This window comes from Crinia signifera, chromosome 1, assembly GCF_055691185.1.
Source record: "Crinia signifera chromosome 1, ASM5569118v1, whole genome shotgun sequence".
In the NCBI taxonomy this organism is placed as follows: Eukaryota; Metazoa; Chordata; class Amphibia; order Anura; family Myobatrachidae; genus Crinia; species Crinia signifera.
This window is the reverse complement of record NC_139217.1, coordinates 474,786,475-474,806,110: the sequence shown is the minus strand read 5'-3', so window position 1 is coordinate 474,806,110 and position 19,636 is coordinate 474,786,475.

Below are 19,636 nucleotides of genomic sequence, written 5' to 3'. Positions count from 1 at the left end.
ACCTCTTTTTTGTCTTTTGAATAATGTGCTCTTTGGGGCCTAGTTTGGGTGGGAGTGCCCTTGGACACTTCCATCTTGCACCTCTTTTTTATCTTTTGAATAATGTGCTCTTTGGGGCCTAGTCTGGGTGGGAGTGCCGTAGGACAATTCCATCTTGCACCTCTTTTTTGTCTTTTGAATAATGTGCTCTTTGGGGCCTAGTTTGGGTGGGAGTGCCCTTGGACACTTCCATCTTGCACCTCTTTTTTGTCTTTTGAATAATGTGCTCTTTGGGGCCTAGTTTGGGTGGGAGTGCCCTTGGACACTTCCATCTTGCACCTCTTTTTTGTCTTTTGAATAATGTGCTCTTTGGGGCCTAGTTTGGGTGGGAGTGCCGTAGGACAATTCCATCTTGCACCTCTTTTTTGTCTTTTGAATGATGTGCTCTTTGGGGCCTAGTTTGGGTGGGAGGGCCCTTGGACAATTCCATCTTGCACCTCTTTTTTTCTTTTGAATAATGTGCTCTTTGGGGCCTAGTTTTTCTATCTGCCACTGCAGTGCCACTCCTAGATGGGCCACGTGTTTGTGCCGCCCATTTGTCTTGCTTATCATAGTCATCCAGCTACCTCGGTGCAACATTTTGGCCTAAAAACAATATTGTGAGGTGTGAGGTCTTCAGAATAGACTGTAAATGAGTGGAGAAGCAAGCTGATGGGGTTAATAATAGCATAGGAGCAAAAAAACACCTAAATTATGCAATGTTAACCATTTTTATGCTTTTTTCAAAAAAATCAGAACCCAAAACCCAAAACCCAAAACCTTTAGGGGGTGTTTTGGCAAAACCCATTAGAACCCAAAACCTGAAGGTAATCAGAACCCAAAACCCAAAACGCGAAAAAGTGTCCGGTGCACATCTCAACTATAAACTGTACCAGTACCTGCACTAACTCCGGCATCTGCACCAGAGCTGGATTAAGCCTTCGGGGGGCACTTTAGAAAGCGTAGTCAGTCAGCATTATTCAGTTAGCATAACCTGCCGCAAGAATTACTGAGACGCACAAGAGTATGAAATGAAATGTGCGTCTCAGGCAGATGGAGCGCCTCTCCGCCGGCGCCTGCATGATCGCCTCTCCGCCGGCATCCACCAGCGCAGGGGATCTGGCAGTTACTGGTGCTGTGTGAGAGGCACTCACTAGGCTTACCAGGGATGCTGGGGAAGGGTGCAGCTCGCGGGGACAGTACAGGGACTAAGCTGCCTGACGGGGACACTACGCTGACTACGCAGGGCTGCCGTGGGGACACTACGCTGCCGTTGGCCTACGCTGACAAAGTAGTGTAAGGTGGCGCAGTGAAACTACACAAGTGCCGAATATTATTACCATGTCCCCTTTTGTGCCAGTTACATATCATGATCCCAGTAGAACCAGTAGCAGATGTCCCCATTAGTGCCAGTTACATATCATGTCCCCAGCAGTGCCAGTTACAGATGTCCCCTGTAGTGCCAGATACATTTTATGTGCCCAGTAGTGCCAATTACAGATGCCCCCAGTAGTGCCACTTAAATATCATGTTCCTATTACATATCATGTCCCCAGTAGTGCCAGTTACAGATGTCTCCAATAGTGCCTATTAAATATCATGTCCACAATAGTGCCAGTTATGTATTATGTCCCCAGTAATTCCAGTTACATATCATGTCCCCAGTAGTACCAGTTACAGATGTCCCCAATAGTACCAGTTAAATATTGTATCCCCATTTGTGCCTATTACATATCATGATCCCAGGAGTACCAGTAGCAGATGTCCCCAGAAGTGCCAGTTAAATTTGTCCCCAGTAGTGCCAGTTACAGATGTCTCCAGTTGTGCCAGTTACGTATCATGTCCCCAATAGTGCCGGTTAAATATCATGCCCCCATTAGTTCCAGTTACATATCATGTCCGCAGTTTTTGCGGCGAAATCGCACTTTCTGAAAGTGCAATTTTTACACGAGTAGTGTACACCACACACCCCCGGCACCCATTATAGATACACCACTGCACACGCCTGGGAAATGTAGACATTACATCTAGCTGGTGGACGTCACATTGCTGCCATCCCTTTGTCATACAGGAGGTGTTTGTCATACAGGAAGTGCTGCAGAAGCCACGGTTCAGTGCAGCTACTAAAGATACACTTTTACAGATCTCCAGAATCATTTGCAGATATGCGCACAGACTATTTTACAGTTCTGTAGCCCAGGTGAGTGAGTCAGAAAAGAAGTGTGAGTGTTATGGTCAGAGCCCCTGTCACTCAGCCCAGCACTTCATTGGCTACTGAATTGCTCAACCTCCTCCTGAACCTGATTGGATGCTGTGCGCATTAACGCAGTGTCCGCTCACCGCTAAAGCAGCCCCTTCCATCCTCCTGGCCGCATCGCCATCCCTGCTTACTGTCACCCTGTAACATTAGGTGATCCATTTCTGCAACAAAGTGTAATTGCTAATGGTTCCGTTATTATAGCCGACAGTATGGCGGGAGGGGAATGAGAACGGATATAGTAACATAATGACATCTGTACCTAGAGATTGCTCGTGCCTCCGTCACATAATTCCCACCACACATCCTAACCTGACAGCAAAATAATAACGCTCGGTTATTGCAGAACGCTAAATATTTCCATTGTCCAATAAATAATTAGCAGCCCATCCGGAAGAAATAAGACAGAATGTCACTGGTCCCATCGGAACGGATCATTTGAATATTTCACCAGACCCTTCATCTGCAGCAAATGTTATCAGTCACAGGAGCCGGGAACATTTGTAGTTTTTATCACCTGTCATTCTGAGTCCTCTCATTACCCGCTATAATGAGGGCGCTTGCGTGTAGCCTCGTGTTTTCCTTTTCATTACGAGGAGGGAATAAAATTATACATTCATGAAAGTGGAATAATTCTCTTTCTGTAATTCTCTGCGAGGCGGATATGCTAGAGCGATTCCCAGATTTAACCGTTCCTATAATATTCCGAGCGGAATTACAGTATTGTTATTATTCCGATGTTATCTGTTTTCTCTGCAGTATAAAACGAATGTCGGAAACCTTTTATACAAACCGCTTCACTTGGGGCTGTACCCAGCTCCCAACGTGTGGTCCGGAGCCGCGTAACTACCATGGGCCTGATTCAGATTGGATGACCCTGCGCCTAAGTCGTAGTTTGCGAGCGTCCGGATTTTATTTGTACATACAGTAGGGCCTTATTCTAGTTCACTCTTTCTGACAAAATCTTTCTTAGATGGACAAAACCATGTGCACTGCAGGTGGGGCAGATGTAACTTGTGCAGAGAGAATTCGATTTGGGAGAATCTCCCCCAGAGACTATTCTCAGATGGAGAAATAGCATTGGTCTGGTGCCCATGTACCAATCAGTATTTCACAATCTGAGGAGGCTGAAACTGGACACATCAGTGCCTACACATTTGGACACACCATCTAAGAACTCAGCAATGGCGTTTTCATAAAGCCGCAGAGGCGATTGTGAGCTTAGAATCAAGTCCAATAGTGGGGCTTATTATCTGCAGAGCATGAACAGAGCTTCTGATGCCCTAGACTGTAAGTGAATGGTTAAACACTACATGCTGTGTTGTAACTATATGTTATTGCACAGGATTCATCTGTCTACATATCATCACATGTCTGAGTAAATATTATTCACATTCTTGGCGGGCTGTCCGAACTCCAGGTGGAACATTTATTTACATACCTTTATAGAAGTATTTGTATGTGGCCAAGTCTATCAATGTGTTATTGGAGCACCACAGTGCTTTTCAGCAGTACAGTATCTAGCAAAAGAAAGACTGATACCTTTTAATATCAGTTATATCCTGCTATAGTCATTAAAACCTACTCTGGTATGGTACATGGAGACTAGCACTCACATCCACTACACACCTACCAACTTGTAGGCACCTGCCAAAACAGACTGCTCAACACCCAGCCTTGTTCTCTGTCAATGTCACACAAGAGCAGATTATCGCAGGGCAGTCCATATTACTGGCAGCGAGAGGGACCACAACCGCCCGTAAATGAGCATAATGTGGGCAGATCATGGGGTGTGTGATGTGGCCAAGCAACCTGAGTCACCTCCACTTTCCAATCATGAATGTTGGGGGATGGAGTAACCTTTACCCTGTATTCTTCTGTCCTGACCATCTCGGACCAGTGAATCATTACATAGTGTTATAATCATAATAATAATACCAATAATGTTATTTATATAGAGCTCTATGTCCAACAGACAGGGGAGGATTGGCCCGCCAGGGAAACCGGGCCATTTCCCGGTGGGCCGGTCCAGATTTCCATCTAGCTGGACCACCGACCGTGCCACCGGGGCCAGTGCTATGAACCCTGTGGTGCAGCGGCCATATTTGTTTTGGGCTATCCTGCCCTTCTTTATGACCAGGCTGCAGCCGCTGGTCGCTGGTTGGTGACGTCACCCGCTAGCCGACTTCAGCCTGGGGGTGCGGCGGGTGACTGGTGCCTGGTAAGTAACATCCCCCTACATGAAACCCATGGCAACAAGCTTGTAGGTAAAAAAATTATAATTAATGTATTATATATAGACCGAACACTGGCTATATAATTAAAGTCTAACACTGCTCTTCCCCTCTATGGGGGGAATTCAAATGATTTGTGCAACCACTATATGGCGCCCGGTGGAGCAAGGCAAGTGTTGCTCTATTTGGGCGCGCACAGCAGTCGCACTGACATTATGGGAGAAATCTACTAAAGGAAATTTGTAAAAAATAGGTGTATTTGTATCCAGAAATACACTTATTTTTGACATTTACTATCCCGAAAATACGGCAATTCGTAGTCGTATTGATAGCACATCAATACGACTACGAATTGCCATATTTTTGGGATAGTAAATGTCAAAAATAAGTGTATTTCTGGATACAAATACACCTATTTTTTACAAATTTCCTTTAGTAAATTTCCCCCGGTGTCTTTCTGTCATTTTAATGGGATGGAATCTGTATAATCTGCCGCACCGCAGCCCTTATCAGCCACTGCGATTTTGGCCCTTATTCTGATCTGTGCGGAAATTCCCGCATTCTTACGGAGCGGTCGGCACGCCACGGTGTTTTCCCGCATGCGGCCATCGTCCGTAGAAACGCCCACGTGTCCTCCGCATTCGGACGGACTCACTCTTTAAGAACAGGGCGTGTTTACGGACGACATACAAAGCATGCGTGTGCGGGAGAAACACTCCGATTCGGCACGGTATTACAGAGTATTACAGAGTATGCTCGGGAATACCGCATCCGAACGGGAGCCAAGCGGTGCTACCGCACGTAAGCGGAGTATTTACGCCAAACAACCCACTATTATATATCTTCTGTATTGCTAGTATTAATATTCTGTCATGTCCATTGTTAGCAGTTTGAAAGTGTCTGACAAGTACAGCATATGTGGGGGACTAGTAAGGTTTCCTTGAAGCAGCAATGGTTTCAATTAAAGCACTGACAAGCGGCCTATTAGTGAGTAATGAGTAAAGGAGTAGATTCTATTGGGTTCAGGTGTTAATGGTTGTAGTCATTAGGCGGTCCGTTCGCCTACCGCATGAACGAGTGGTGTCCGCAAAGCAATAGTACACTTGTGGACACCGCACATTTCTGCCCTTTTTGATCGCGTGCATTCGGAGTGGTTTCCGAATGTACGCCCCCCAACATAAGTGTACTCCCCCGTGTCCGCCCATGTTTCCGCCCCGTTTTGCCCACTTTGAAACTACGCCCATGTGTCATTCCGCATGACGCCCATAATACGCCCCTATTTCCCGAATGATAGCGGTGAACAGTTCTGGACGGGATTTGGCCGAACTGGTACCGAGTCAATGCGTGGCACATGCGCGTTGCGTTCTCCACGCATGTGCAGACGCCGTAAAGACGCGATCCGAAAGTATGCGGTAAAGTCCGCGTCAATCAGAATAAGGGCCTTTGTGAGGTCTTGCGCCTCTTGTCGCGCCAATCTGCTTCTACATGCGGGCAGTGCATGGAATTGTAGGAATAACGGTGGCATTACCACGTGTGACAGATTGTGCAGCTTCCTATGGGAGTAACCGGGTGGTCCTAGAATGCCGGATGGGCGAACGAATCTGCTGGGCATTGTCCGCATGCAGGAATAAGATATGGTTCAGATTTCAGGTGTCAGAGCCGCACATGGAATGCAGGCGATGAAGAAGTGCATTCATTAAAATTGACTTTGCTAAATGTCGCTGCGTTAATCCATTGGTGCGAGTCGCTGAACACACCGGGAGCAACCTGTTTGTTGCTGAGCCGTGTGGCGAGAAAATGAGAAATATACTTTAGACGTGACACATTTGGGACAGATAACGACTGTTTTCCAGATTAATTCACACTTCCGAAGAGAGAACTGACATCCGAGCCGGCGCCGCGACATTTCTTACTCGCTTATTTGCATATCAGCTTCAGTACCCCATCATCACCTGCCTCAGTTGGACACCTGAATCCTTCCTGCCACCCCCCCCCCCCCCCCCCTCTGCTGCGCCATAATTACACCATTCACCACAGGCTGACACAATGTATAACTTGCCTTAAATGAGTCTTTCTCCAGCTGTGAAATGAATGTGGAATGTGGGGAACAGGTGAGGCGTCGGAGGGAAGGAGATTAACGATAACAGCCCCGGATTAGTAATGGGTGAAAGTGACGCGAATGGCAAAGGCTCATGGGTAATATGAAGGGCAGGCGTATTCTCACAGCCTTGCGAACAGGAAAACGCTGCCTGTCATGTGACATCAGCCACCTGCCTGCGTTTGCACCCACTGTTTTTGTGGGCACACCCATAGAACGTTGGGCGTACCCCGGCCTTTAATTCCCGGAATGAACGGCCTGGCGAGTGTGAAACATGTGTAAATGCGAAAACTCTGAACACCAGGGTCAGAGCTGAATTCGGCCCATAACAAATGTGTCTGAATGGCCCCTGAGTTGTAAGACTTGTTCCTAAATGTGTGAGCGTGTGGTACCTCAGGTCCTGGTGCAGCTACTGGTGCAGAGTAGTCCCATAGGCGGTGTAATCTCTGTTTCTTGCCTGGGTGGTAGAGTACCAGCAGGACCACCAGGACCACCTGGTCTTAGAGCTCCTGTATGTACACATCTGGGTAATGTTCCAATGCGGCTTCTCTATGCCCAGCACAGACATGTTGCAATTTTGACATTTGAAGGTGCAGTAAGGTGGCCCCGGGGTCCACTGATGGACACAAGTGCACCATCCATTCTATTTCAGTAAAGTGACTCCATTTCCATCAGAGCGGTTATTTGGAGAGTTCAGAGACTGGAAGAATCTATCTGAATCTGGTGTTTCCATGTCTGGGGGGTAAGAGCCACTTGCTGCCTCATTTGCACACAAATGTCTCTGAGACCTCTGGTGATTGCTCTGGCTGAGCTCATGAAAGGCCTCTAAAAATGAATATTGCATTAACCTGGAGGCCCTCAACCTTCTCTGGGGCATCGGAGATAATGATCCTATCACTTGCTAATGAATGCATATAATTGCTGAGACATTTACACCTCGCTCCTCTCTGAACTTTAGTTACAGGGGAATAAGAGCAATTTTTCTTCTCCAGGAGGCCATAAATCAGGAACATTCGGAGCTCCGTCTTATTAATCTGTTACCTAAAATGTTCTCCCTTTAACTACACAGAGGTGATGATGTCACAGCAGCTTAATATGATGCACAGAATCATTTAGAATTTGGGTCTATGTTCCTTAGTATGGTCATTGGTCATACACCACATCTCAGAGCATGTACACTCCATCTCAGCACTCATACACTCCATCTAAGCACTCATGCACTCCATCTCAGCACTCATACACTCCATCTCAGCACTCGTACACTCCATCTAAGCACTCATGCACTCCATATCAGCACTCATACACTCCATCTCAGAGCACGGACACTCAATCTCAGCACTCGTACACTCCATCTCAGCACTCGTACACTCCATCTCAGCACTTGTACACTCCATCTCAGCACTCGTACACTCCATCTCAGCACTCATGCACTCCATCTCAGTGCTCATGCACTCCATCTCATCAGTCATACACTCCATCTCAGCACTCGTACACTCCATCTCTGTGGGGTGAGACAGACATACATCTCCATGTTTAGGGGTGAGATGTGCCTACAGCAATATGTTTAAGGGTTAGAGGGGCCTTCATCTCAATGTTTAGTGGAAGATAGGCCTACATCTCCAGGTGTATGGATAAGATGGGCCTACATCTCCATGTCTAGGAGTGAGACAGGCCTACAACTTCATGCCTAGGAGTGAAACAAGCCTACCTGTCCATATCTAGGAGTGAGGTGGGCCTACATCTCCAGGTGTATGGCTGAGACGGCCTACATCCCCATGTCTGTGAGTGAAACAGGCCTACATCTTCAGTTGTATGAGTAAGACAGGCCTACATCTCCAGGCGTACAGTATATATGAGACAGTTTATATCTCCATGTATAGGAATATTACTTGGGCTGCAGAAAGAAGGGTAATAATTGATTCTATGGTCAGGGTCTGGTGGGGGTCTGAAAATCACAGAGCAAACTTCGTGGAACAGATCTGCAATTTGGGGGGGGAATTTGGAAACTACAATATGACAGCGATGGTATAGTTTGAGGAGAGGTGGAATCTTCAGACCACTTAATGAGTACTGGTTTCCAGGGTCCATAATGAGAACGTGTACTAACAAAAATGGATCAATAGGTGACTATGCCAGCCAGGAATGCCCAATTGATTTGAGTGTATTGATGCTGATTCAAGTAATTCCAGAGATCCCAAAAAATGAACTTCTATGGTACCGGTATAAAGTATGCTGACTTGTTTTTTAATTGTCAATGCAGATGTTCTCACTTTACTTTATTGTGCGTTATTGTCTCCATTTCTCCACAGCTCTTTTGTTAATTTGAGACCACAACACGTGATTAACTTTGACAGCAGTGGAGTCCTCTCCTCCTCCCTAATCTTCCCCCCAACTCTCACCTACAGAACTTCTCCTGTTCTGCTGCCAAAGTCTGGAACGCTTTCTCCTGTCCAACCAGACTTGCTTCAACCCTCAAGCCCCACTTTTGCTTCACGTAACCATCCACCCTTCCCCTAATTTCCAGTCTTGGTGCTTCCCAACTGCCCTTCCTTCACTCTCTTCAGGCCCAACCATATGTGCTCTAGGTTCTAAGCTCACAGCCAGACTCTCGCACTCTGCATTCTCTATGTAATGATGTAATCTGAGCATTGCAATTGTAGTATGGATGCATTCAGCATCCCGGTGGTTGGGGATGCCAGCATTCACAATACCAACACCAGCATCTCAACTACCGCCAGAGACTGGCATCGGAGACCCGACATCAATAAGAATGCCTTCTCAAGAATCCTGACTGTCGGATTCCGGATCCCGATATGCTGGGGATGGTTACAGTTAGGTTGGGGAAGGGGGGACTTATGGTTAGGCAGCTTGAGGGGGGGTGGGGGTGGAGGTTAGGGTTATTCTGCTGGGAGAGTTATGCAATTGGCCAAGAAGTTATAGTTAGGCTGCAGGGGGTGGTCTCCCTTCTATTGGAGTGGTCTCCCTTGTATTGGAGGTGATCTCCCTTCTATTGGGTTGGTCCCCCTTCTATTGGGGTGGTCTCCCCTCTATTGGGGGTGATCTCCCTTCTATTGGAGGTGATCTCCCTTGTATTGGAGGTGATCTCCCTTCTATTGGGTTGGTCCCCCTTCTATTGGGGTGGTCTCCCCTCTATTGGGGTGATCCCCCTTCTATTGGGGGTGGTCTCCCTTGTATTGGGGGTGATCTTCCTTCTATTGCGGTGGTCTCCCTTCTATTGAGGGTGATCTCCCTTCTATTGGGGTGGTCTCCCCTCTATTGGGGTGATCCCCCTTCTATTGGGGGTGGTCTCCCTTGTATTGGGGGTGATCTTCCTTCTATTGCGGTGGTCTCTCTTGTATTGGGTGTGATCTCCCTTCTATTGGGGGTGGCTGTGTGGTGCTCTTTGGGATTCAGTAATAAGACTCTACTACATTGTTCTATAAAACAAAAACATAACTTTAATTGTACATTGTACAGTAAGCAGTAAGTTGCATAAAATTACCATTACAAATAAATATTTATATAATATTTACATATTTCATATAGTAATTAAAAATATAGTCAATTGAAAGACATGAAAGGAGATTAGAAATAGGTGATTTAAAAACAGTTTATTTACTGTATAGCCGCGGTGTTGAGATAAGTTCCGATTTGTTCTTTTTAATGTAGCTAATTATGCCATAAATATAATTAGTATTTTATTTCTGATTGTGGGTTCCAGCTCTGTTTTATATACTGGAAAGAAATTCAGTGGGAGAGGTGTAATATGATGCGAATTCAGACATTTTTTTTATCAAAAATTGCAATTGTCTGAAAATCGCACCCTATTACATTCCTCCCAGGGTATTATGTGGGGTACACACCAGGACGATATGGCCCAAAACGAGTCAATTTAGATACAATCTCAAGAAGCAATAGTAGAAAACTTGCGCCTCAGGACTGCAGCACAATGATACCAAGGTTACCACACCAAAAGCAAGACTTGTACAAAAAATAGGTAAAAACTGTTGCGCTGTCCCAAATCAGTCAATATCGAGAGGGGGATTTATTTCAAATCGCTCCTAACATATTCAATGCCCGTCAAGGTGTTCAGATGCAGGCTTACGGCAAAGAGAGATTGGTCAGAATAATAACACCATACCATACCTCCTAACTTCTGTGTTGGGGAAATAGGGACACTCGCGTGAGCGCCCGGAAAGGGGGTGGGGTGTATGCAAATGAGGGTGTGGCTTATGCTAATTAGCCGCGACCTCATTTTCATACGAGAATAGATGCTGTGCACATGCGCACAGCATCTATTCTATTAGATTGGGGGGTCTCCCAACTGCAACCCCCCGCAGCGGGACAATGCCTGCCGCGGGTGGGACAGCGGGACAGGACCCGAAAATCGGGACTGTCCCGCTGTAATTGTGACAGTTGGGAGGTATGCCATACACAGTACCCAAACCAAATCAGTCAATATCGAGAGGGGGATTTATTTCAAATCGCTCCTAACATATTCAATGCCCGTCAAGGTGTTCAGATGCAGGCTTACGGCAAAGATAGATTGGTCAGAATAATAACACCATACACAGTACCCAAACTGTGTTACTGACCTGTCTCTCCGGCCCTATTTGCATGTAATGGTATCTTTTAGATCCACGATTGGTCCCCACGTCCCCAAATAGGTAAGGCTTACCTCAGGGCTATGTCCTATGTGCACATAAGGGTTTCTTATATCTTCAATCTCGACCACTTAATGTCCAACACAAATGCTCCACAGGTCCACAGGTAAAAACGGGGGTTTAATTTATTCAGCAAACAGAAATCCAGATAAAAAGTCCAGTACAAGGTGCATCAATTAAAAAAAAATATTTTAAAATGATGTCTCAAGGGATATACCTATCACCCACACCTCACTATCAGGAAACAGGCGGCATACTGCTGCCCCAAGTCACACTATGCCGCCTGTTTCCTGATACCGGCAGCGTCTACATGAATAAACAGCAGCCCGGAATGGAACTTATGCGGACCGGAGGGTCTTTGGACTTTATGTTCCATTCATTATGTATCAAGTTGTTCTCTATGTTGATATTTATCATTCCTGACGGATGTATTCTATCAGTATGTATAATATGAATGTTATATGTATTGCATGTTTAATATGTACGTTTTTTAGTTAATTATCTAGAGCACGGATTCAATTCCGGTCCTAGTTTTTACATTTTTCCTGTAATTGGATGATGTCTCAGGGTATATAAACCCTATCAGTACAGGTTCCTCCATACCTTGATAAAGGGCCTTTTTATGGCCCGAAACGCGTTGGTGAGGAGGATCTAACAACATATGTTTTTGTCCAGGGACCCTTGTGCCAGTTTTTCCATCCAATCGGCAGCCCCACCTCACTTTTTGCTACCCGGGTGAGTTGAGGTGTGGGTGATAGGTATAGCCCTTAGAGAAATCATTTTAAAATAATTTTTTTAATTGATGTACCTTGTACTGGACTTTTTATCTGGATTTCTGTTTGCTGAATAAAATAAACCCCCGTTTTTACCCGTGGACCTGGGGAGCATTTGTGTTGGACATTAAGTGGTCGAGATTGAAGATCAAAGACACCCTTATGTGCACATAGGGCATAGCCCTGAGGTAAGCCTTACCTATTTGGGGACGTGGGGACCAATCGTGGATCTAAAAGATACCAATACATGCAAATAGGGCCGGAGAGACAGGTCAGTAACACAGTTTGGGTACTGTGTATGGTGTTATTATTCTGACCAATATCTCTTTGCCGTAAGCCTGCATCTGAACACCTTGACGGGCATTGAATATGTTTGGAGCAATTTGAAATAAACCCCCCTCTCGATATTGACTGATTTGGGACAGCGCAACAGTTTTTACCTATTTTTTAGATACAATCTCGACCAATTGTATGTAAATCGGCCGTGTTTTGTGCCATTTCGCTGTCCTTTTAATGCGATCCCGATCCGATGCGCGGCCCCGCGGGTCGGTCGGTCTTTTCTGAGATCATACCTGCTGCAGGTAGGATCTCAGAACCGACCATTGCAGTGGGTGGGGGTCGTGATCGGATCGCGATCACATCAGCGCTATTTTTGCGGCGGGTCGGCGGCGCCGTCAGCTCGTGAGCGGGTCATACGTTCCTGTGACGACAAGCTCACGGGCACCATCATCCGGGTGTGTACCTGGCATTAGTCTGAATAGAAAGTTGTAATGGGGCATTCCGTTACAGAAGTGTATTTTCACATAAGCTTGTATGGTGTTACATTTGTATTTACTTTGACTGTTAATGTGTCAAGAATAATATAACAACATCAAATGAGTCCCTAGCACTGGATTATGCGCAGAAGCATGTTACAGTCACCATTGGCCCTATAGAACAATGTAGTGGAGCCTTACTACTGAATCCAAGAGGGCACCACACAGTACAAGGCCCCTTCTTGTCTTCATCCAGAGCTTGGGATGGGATTCATCTGTTCTCTGTCCAGAACATGGAACCCTGGTGAATCTCCTGGACCTGCTGTTACTCTCCTCCTGCTGTTACTCTCCCCCTGCTGTTACTCTCCCACTGCTGTTACTCTTACACCATTACTCTCACCCTGGTGTTACTGTCATATGTTACTGTCATGTCTCGATAATGCTGCTATTACTCTCACACAGTTACTCCTGCCTCTGCTGTTAATCTCTCACAGCTATTCCCACCCCTGCTGTTACTCTCGCACAGTTACTCCCACCCCTGCTGTTACTCTCTCACAGCTATTCCCATCCCTGCTGTTACTCTCGCACAGTTACTCCCACCCATGCTGTTACTCTCGCACAGTTACTCCCACCCCTGCTATTACTCTCGCACAGTTACTCCCACTCTGCTATTACTCTCACACAGTTACTCCCGCCACTGCTGTTACTCTCGCACAGTTACTCCCACCCCTGCTGTTACTCTTGCACAGTTACTCCAGCCCCTGCTGTTACTCTTGCATAGTTGCTCCCACCCCTGCTGTTACTCCCGCACAGTTACACCCACCCTGCTGTTACTCTCTCACAGTTACTCCTGCCCCTGCTGTTACTCTTGCACACTTACTCCTGCCCCTGCTGTTACTCTTGCACAGTTACTCCCACCCATGCTGTTACTCTCTTACTGTTACTCCCACCCATGCTGTTACTCTCGCACAGTTACTCCCACCACTGCTGTTACTCTCTCACAGTAACTCCTGCCCCTGCTGTTACTCTCACACAGTTACTCCTGCCCCTGCTGTTACTCTCTCACAGCTATTCCCACCCCTGCTGTTACTCTCTCACAATAACTCCTGCCCCTGCTGTTACTCTCACACAGTTACTCCCACCCCTGCTGTTACTCTTGCAAAGTTACTCCTGCCCCTGCTGTTACTCTCGCACAGTTACTCCTGTCCTTGCTGGTACTCTTGCACAGTTACTCCCACCCCTGCTGTTACTCTCGCACAGTTAATCCCGGCCCTGCTCTTATTCTCGCACAATTACTCCTGCCCCTGCTGTTACTCTCACACAGTTACTCCCGCCCCTGCTGTTACTCTCACACAGTTACTCCCGACCCTGCTGTTACTCTCACACAGTTACTCCCGCCCCTGCTGTTACTCTCGCACAGTTACTCCTGTCCTTGCTGGTACTCTTGCACAGTTACTTCCACCCCTGCTGTTACTCTCGCACAGTTAATCCTGGCCCTGCTCTTACTCTCGCACAATTACTCCTGCCCCTGCTGTTACTCTCACACAGTTACTCCCGCCCCTGCTGTTACTCTCACACAGTTACTCCCGCCCCTGCTGTTACTCTTGCACAGTTACTCCCGCCCCTGCTGTTATTCTGGCACAGTTACTCCCGCCCCTGCTGTTACTCTCGCACAGTTACTCCTGTCCCGGCTTTTACTCTTGCACAGGTACTCCCGCCCCTGCTGTTACTCTCTCACTGTTACTCCCACCCATGCTGTTACTCTCGCACAGTTACTCCCACCCCTGCTATTACTCTGGCACAGTTACTACTGCCTCTGCTGTTACTCTCGCACAGTTACTCCCACCCCTGCTATTACTCTTGCACAGTTACTCTCACTCTGCTATTACTCTCACACAGTTACTCCCACCCCTGCTGTTACTCTTGCATAGTTACTCGCACCCCTGCTGTTACTCTCTTACTGTTACTCCCACCCATGCTGTTACTCTCTCACGGTTACTCCCACCCATGCTGTTACTCTCACACAGTTACTCCCACCCCTGATGTTACTCTCTCACAGTTACTCCTGCCCCTGCTGTTACTCTCACACAGTTACTCCTGCCCCTGCTGTTACTCTCGCACAGTTACTCCTGCCCCTGCTGTTACTCTCTCACAGCTATTCCCACCCCTGCTGTTAATCTCTCACAGTAACTTCTGCCCCTGCTGTTACTCTCACACAGTTACTCCCACCCCTGCTGTTACTGTCGCACAGTTACTCCTGTCCCTGCTATTACTCTTGCACAGTTACTCCATCCCATGCTGTTACTCTCTCACTGTTACTACCACCTATGCTGTTACTCTCGCACAGTTACTCCCACTCTGCTATTACTCTCACACAGTTACTCCAGCCCCTGCTGTTACTCTCACACAGTTACTCCCACTCTGCTATTACTCTCACACAGTTACTCCCACCCCTGCTGTTACTCTTGCTCAGTTACTCCCACCCCTGCTGTTACTCTTGCTCAGTTACTCCTGCCCCTGCTGTTACTCTCACACAGTTACTCCCGCCCCTGCTGTTACTCTTGCACAGTTACTCCAACCCATGCTGTTACTATCGCACAGTTACTCCCACCCCTTCTGTTACTCTCGCACAGTTACTCCCACCCCTGCTGTTACTCTCACACAGTTACTCCCACCCTGATGTTACTCTCGCACAGTTACTCCCACCGTGCTATTACTCTCGCACAGTTACTCCCACTCTTCTATTACTCTCGCACAGTTACTCCCGCCCCTGCTGTTACTCTCGCACAGTTACTCCTGCCCCTGCTGGTACTCTTGCACAGTTCCTCCCACCCCTGCTGTTTCTCTTGCACATTTACTCCTACCCTTCTATTACTCTAGCAAAGTTACTCCCACCCTGCTGTTACTCTTGCACAGTTACTCCCGCCCCTGCTATTACTCTCGCACAGTTACTCCCGCCCCTGCTTTTACTCTCACACAGTTACTCCCGCCCCTGCTGTTACTCTTGCACAGTTACCCCCACCCCTGCTGTCACTCTTGCACAGTTACTCCCACCCTTCTATTACTCTCACACAGTTACTCCCACCCCTGCTGTTACTCTTGCAGTTACTCCTGCCCCTGCTGTTACTTTTGCATAGTTACTCCCGCCCCTGCTGTTACTCTTGCACAGTTACTCCCACCCTTCTATTACTCTCACACAGTTACTCCCGCCCCTGCTGTTACTCTTGCACAGTTACTTCCACCCTTCTTTTACTCTCACACAGTTACACCCGCCTCTGCTGTTACTCTTGCACAGTTACTACCACCCTGCTATTACTCTTGCACAGTTACTCCCGCCCCTGCTGTTACTCTCACACAGTTATTCCCACCCAGCTGTTACTTTTGCTCAGTTACTCCCACCCCTGCTGTTATTCTCTCACAGTTACTCCCACTCTGCTATTACTTTTGCTCACTTACTCCCACCCTGCTATTACTTTTGCTCACTTACTCCCACCCTGCTATTACTTTTGCTCACTTACTCCCACCCTGCTATTACTTTTGCTCACTTACTCCCGCCCCTGCTGTTATTTTCTCACAGTTACTCCCGCCCAGCTGTTACTTTTGCTCAGTAATCCCTTCAAAACATTTGGGTAGCCAGTGACATATTGGAAACATGAGTCTGAGACACCATTTCCAGCTTTTCCCTCTTTGCAGACATCTCCTCCGCCTTTCAATGCTAATCAAAGTGAAACATATTAGATTTACTTCCCAAGACCTTATAAGATCAAACAGAACGCTATCGTCGACCATCTTCTCGCTGCGTCTTTGTTCCGGGATTATATGCGCAGCGCTCTGTTCATATCGTCAGATCTTGCTGTAAATGTCTCAGCGTGTTTGCATTGACTCAGCAATAATCATTGAGGGCTGGAATTTACACCCTTAATGTGCAATAAGAAACCTTTAAGATGCCAAAATCTGTAACGCACACAGGGGGGGGTGTCTGGTTCTGAGCACCCAGAAATTCCCCCCCCCCCAACAGACGAGTAGACACGATATTACAAATCTCACAAAATGAAAATATTCTGTTAGAGTGGCATCATTTTAGCCTGGCCCCCTCCCCATAGACCCACCCGTTTGCCATGAAGGGGCGGGGCTTAGTAGTATTGTGCCAGCTCTCCTCCCCATTTACAACATGCAGCTGCTGTAGGTGAGACTAGAGTGTAACATATGTGTGCGCATGTCTGTATACAGTATATGTTTATATGTGTTATAGGGCCTTATTCTGGTTCACACTCCCAGGCAAATTACTTCTTAGATGGACAAAACTATGTGCACTGCAGGGGGGCAGACGTAACAGGTGCAGAAAGTTAGATTTCGGTGAGTTATTTTGTTTCTGTGCAGGGAAAATACTGACTGCATTATTTTTACACTGCAGTTTAGATTTCACTTTGAAGTAAAACCCCACCCAAATCTAATTCTCTCTGCGCAAGTAACATCTGCCCACCTGCAGTGCACATGGTTTTGCCCATTTGAGAAGGATTTTACCTCTGAAAGTGAACCAGAATAAGGCCCATTGACCCCCGGGCAGCCAACACACAACAGTGCAGACCCCCGGGCAGCCAACAGACCACAGCGCAGACCCCGGGGCAGCCAACGTACCACAGCGCAGACCCACGGGCAGCCAACAGACCACATTGCAGAGCCCCCGGGCAGCCAACAGACCACAGCGCAGAGCCCCGGGCAGCCAACAGACCACAGCACAGACCCCCCAGGCAGCCAACACACCACAGCGCAGACCCTTGGGAAGTTGCCAGACCACAGCGCAGACCCCTGTGCAGCCAACAGTCCACAGCGCAAACCCTCGGGAAGCCAACAGACCACAGCGCAGACCCCTGTGCAGCCAACAGTCCACAGCGCAGACTCTCTGGGAACCAACTGTCCACAGCACAGACCCTTGGGAAGTCAACATACCACAGCGCAGACCCCCCCGGCAGTCAACAGTCCACAGCGCAGACCCTCGGGAAGCCAACAGTCCACAGCGCAGACCCCTGTGCAGCCAACAGTCCACAATGCAGACCCTCGGGAAGCCGGCAGACCACAGCGCAGACCCTCGGGGAGCCAACAGTCCACAGCACAGACCATTGGAAAGTCAACATACCACAGCGCAGAGCCCCCCGGCAGCCAACAGTCCACAGCGCAGACCCTCGGGAAGCCAACAGTCCACAGCGCAGACTCCAGGCATCCAACAGTCCACAGCGCAGAGCCCCCGGGCAGTGAGCAGTCCACATCGCAGACCCTTGGGAAGCCGTCAGATTACAGCGCAGACCCCCCAGGCAGTCAATAGTGCACAACGCTGACCCTCAAGAAGCCAACAGACCACAGCACAGACCCTCAGGAAGCCAACAGACCACAGCACAGACCCTGAGGAAGCCACCAGACCACAGTGCAGACCCTCGGGAAGCTGACAGACCACAGCACAGACCCTCTGAAAGCCAACAGTCCACTGTGCAGACCCTCTGGAAGCCCACAGTCCACAGCGCAGACCCTCGGGAAGCCAACAGACCACATTGTAGACCCCCGTGCAGCCAACAGTCCAAAACACAGACCCCCTGGTGGCCACCTGTCCACATCGCAGACCCCCCAGGCAGCCACCTGTCCACAGTGCAGACCCCCGGGCAGCCAACAGAGCACGTCTCAGACCCCGGTTCCTTCCAGAGCCCCTGTTCCTCCCAGTGCTTATCGATACATTCAGGCGATGGGAGCGCATATTGCATTGTGATCCTGACCACTAATATTGCAATCAGATCACATTGAATGTACAATCATCGATAAATGTGCCCTTGTATGACCTCACATTCTGCGACATGGTGCTGGTTGCGCAGGGGCAGACCTTATTACCCTTCTCAGTATGATCACTTCCAGAATAATCTCTAGGCAGCCCGAAGGGTTAATCTGCAAGACTGTAAGCATAAAATATTAATAATTCACCTGAGTGACCTCACCAAGGTTATAGAACCCTCACAATGTCATGTACAGTATGATATGATGCATTGTGATCCGGGCCCTGGTAATATGCCAAGGTAATTCTTAATGGCTGGTGAGTTGTTTGTTGAAACGTTATATATATATATATATATATATAAAAACAGAAAAGAGGCGGCACTCAACAGTAAAAGTGGTCCTTTTGCTCCAACCGTTTCGGGGTTACTCCCCATCGTCAGGGACAGACAGCTTGACAAATAAACATTGCACATATCACAGTATATATACCTACACAGGCACATAGAACCCGCCCCAAACACAATTAACTTACCAATCGTCCGCACCTGCCGGGCAGAGGTCCCCGCCACAACGCCGAATGGAACCAGGAAGTCCCCCAGCTGTAGCTGTCCCCCACGCCTGACAGCAGAGCGATATGTGGTTCTCCTGCAAGGAATCCGGCCGGAAGCCGCTACACATCATGCTCCGTAGCTGGCGGGCGGTAGATTGTGACTACCTTACTTCCGCCAACCACGGCATGAACGCGCGGCCAACCAGACCCGGAAGTCCCGCATGAACCACAGTCGCTCAGATGGCAGAGGATTGGTTGCCCAGCAAACGGATCGAGTAGTACCTTAATAGGAAAAGGGATATTTGCATTAATGTATGCCAATTCAGACTCCCATATTAGGAGCATAATTAAAGGACAAAACATGTGTTAGAAAAATACACATAAAATGCAAGAAAAAATACAAGAAAAATTGACACACATAACAGATAGAAACATACGTAAGCTGAAAGCAAGTACCAATATGACATGTAACGCTGACTATAGCAGGGATATCCCGGAAAGTCAGCGCCACCAGCTAATCATCAAAT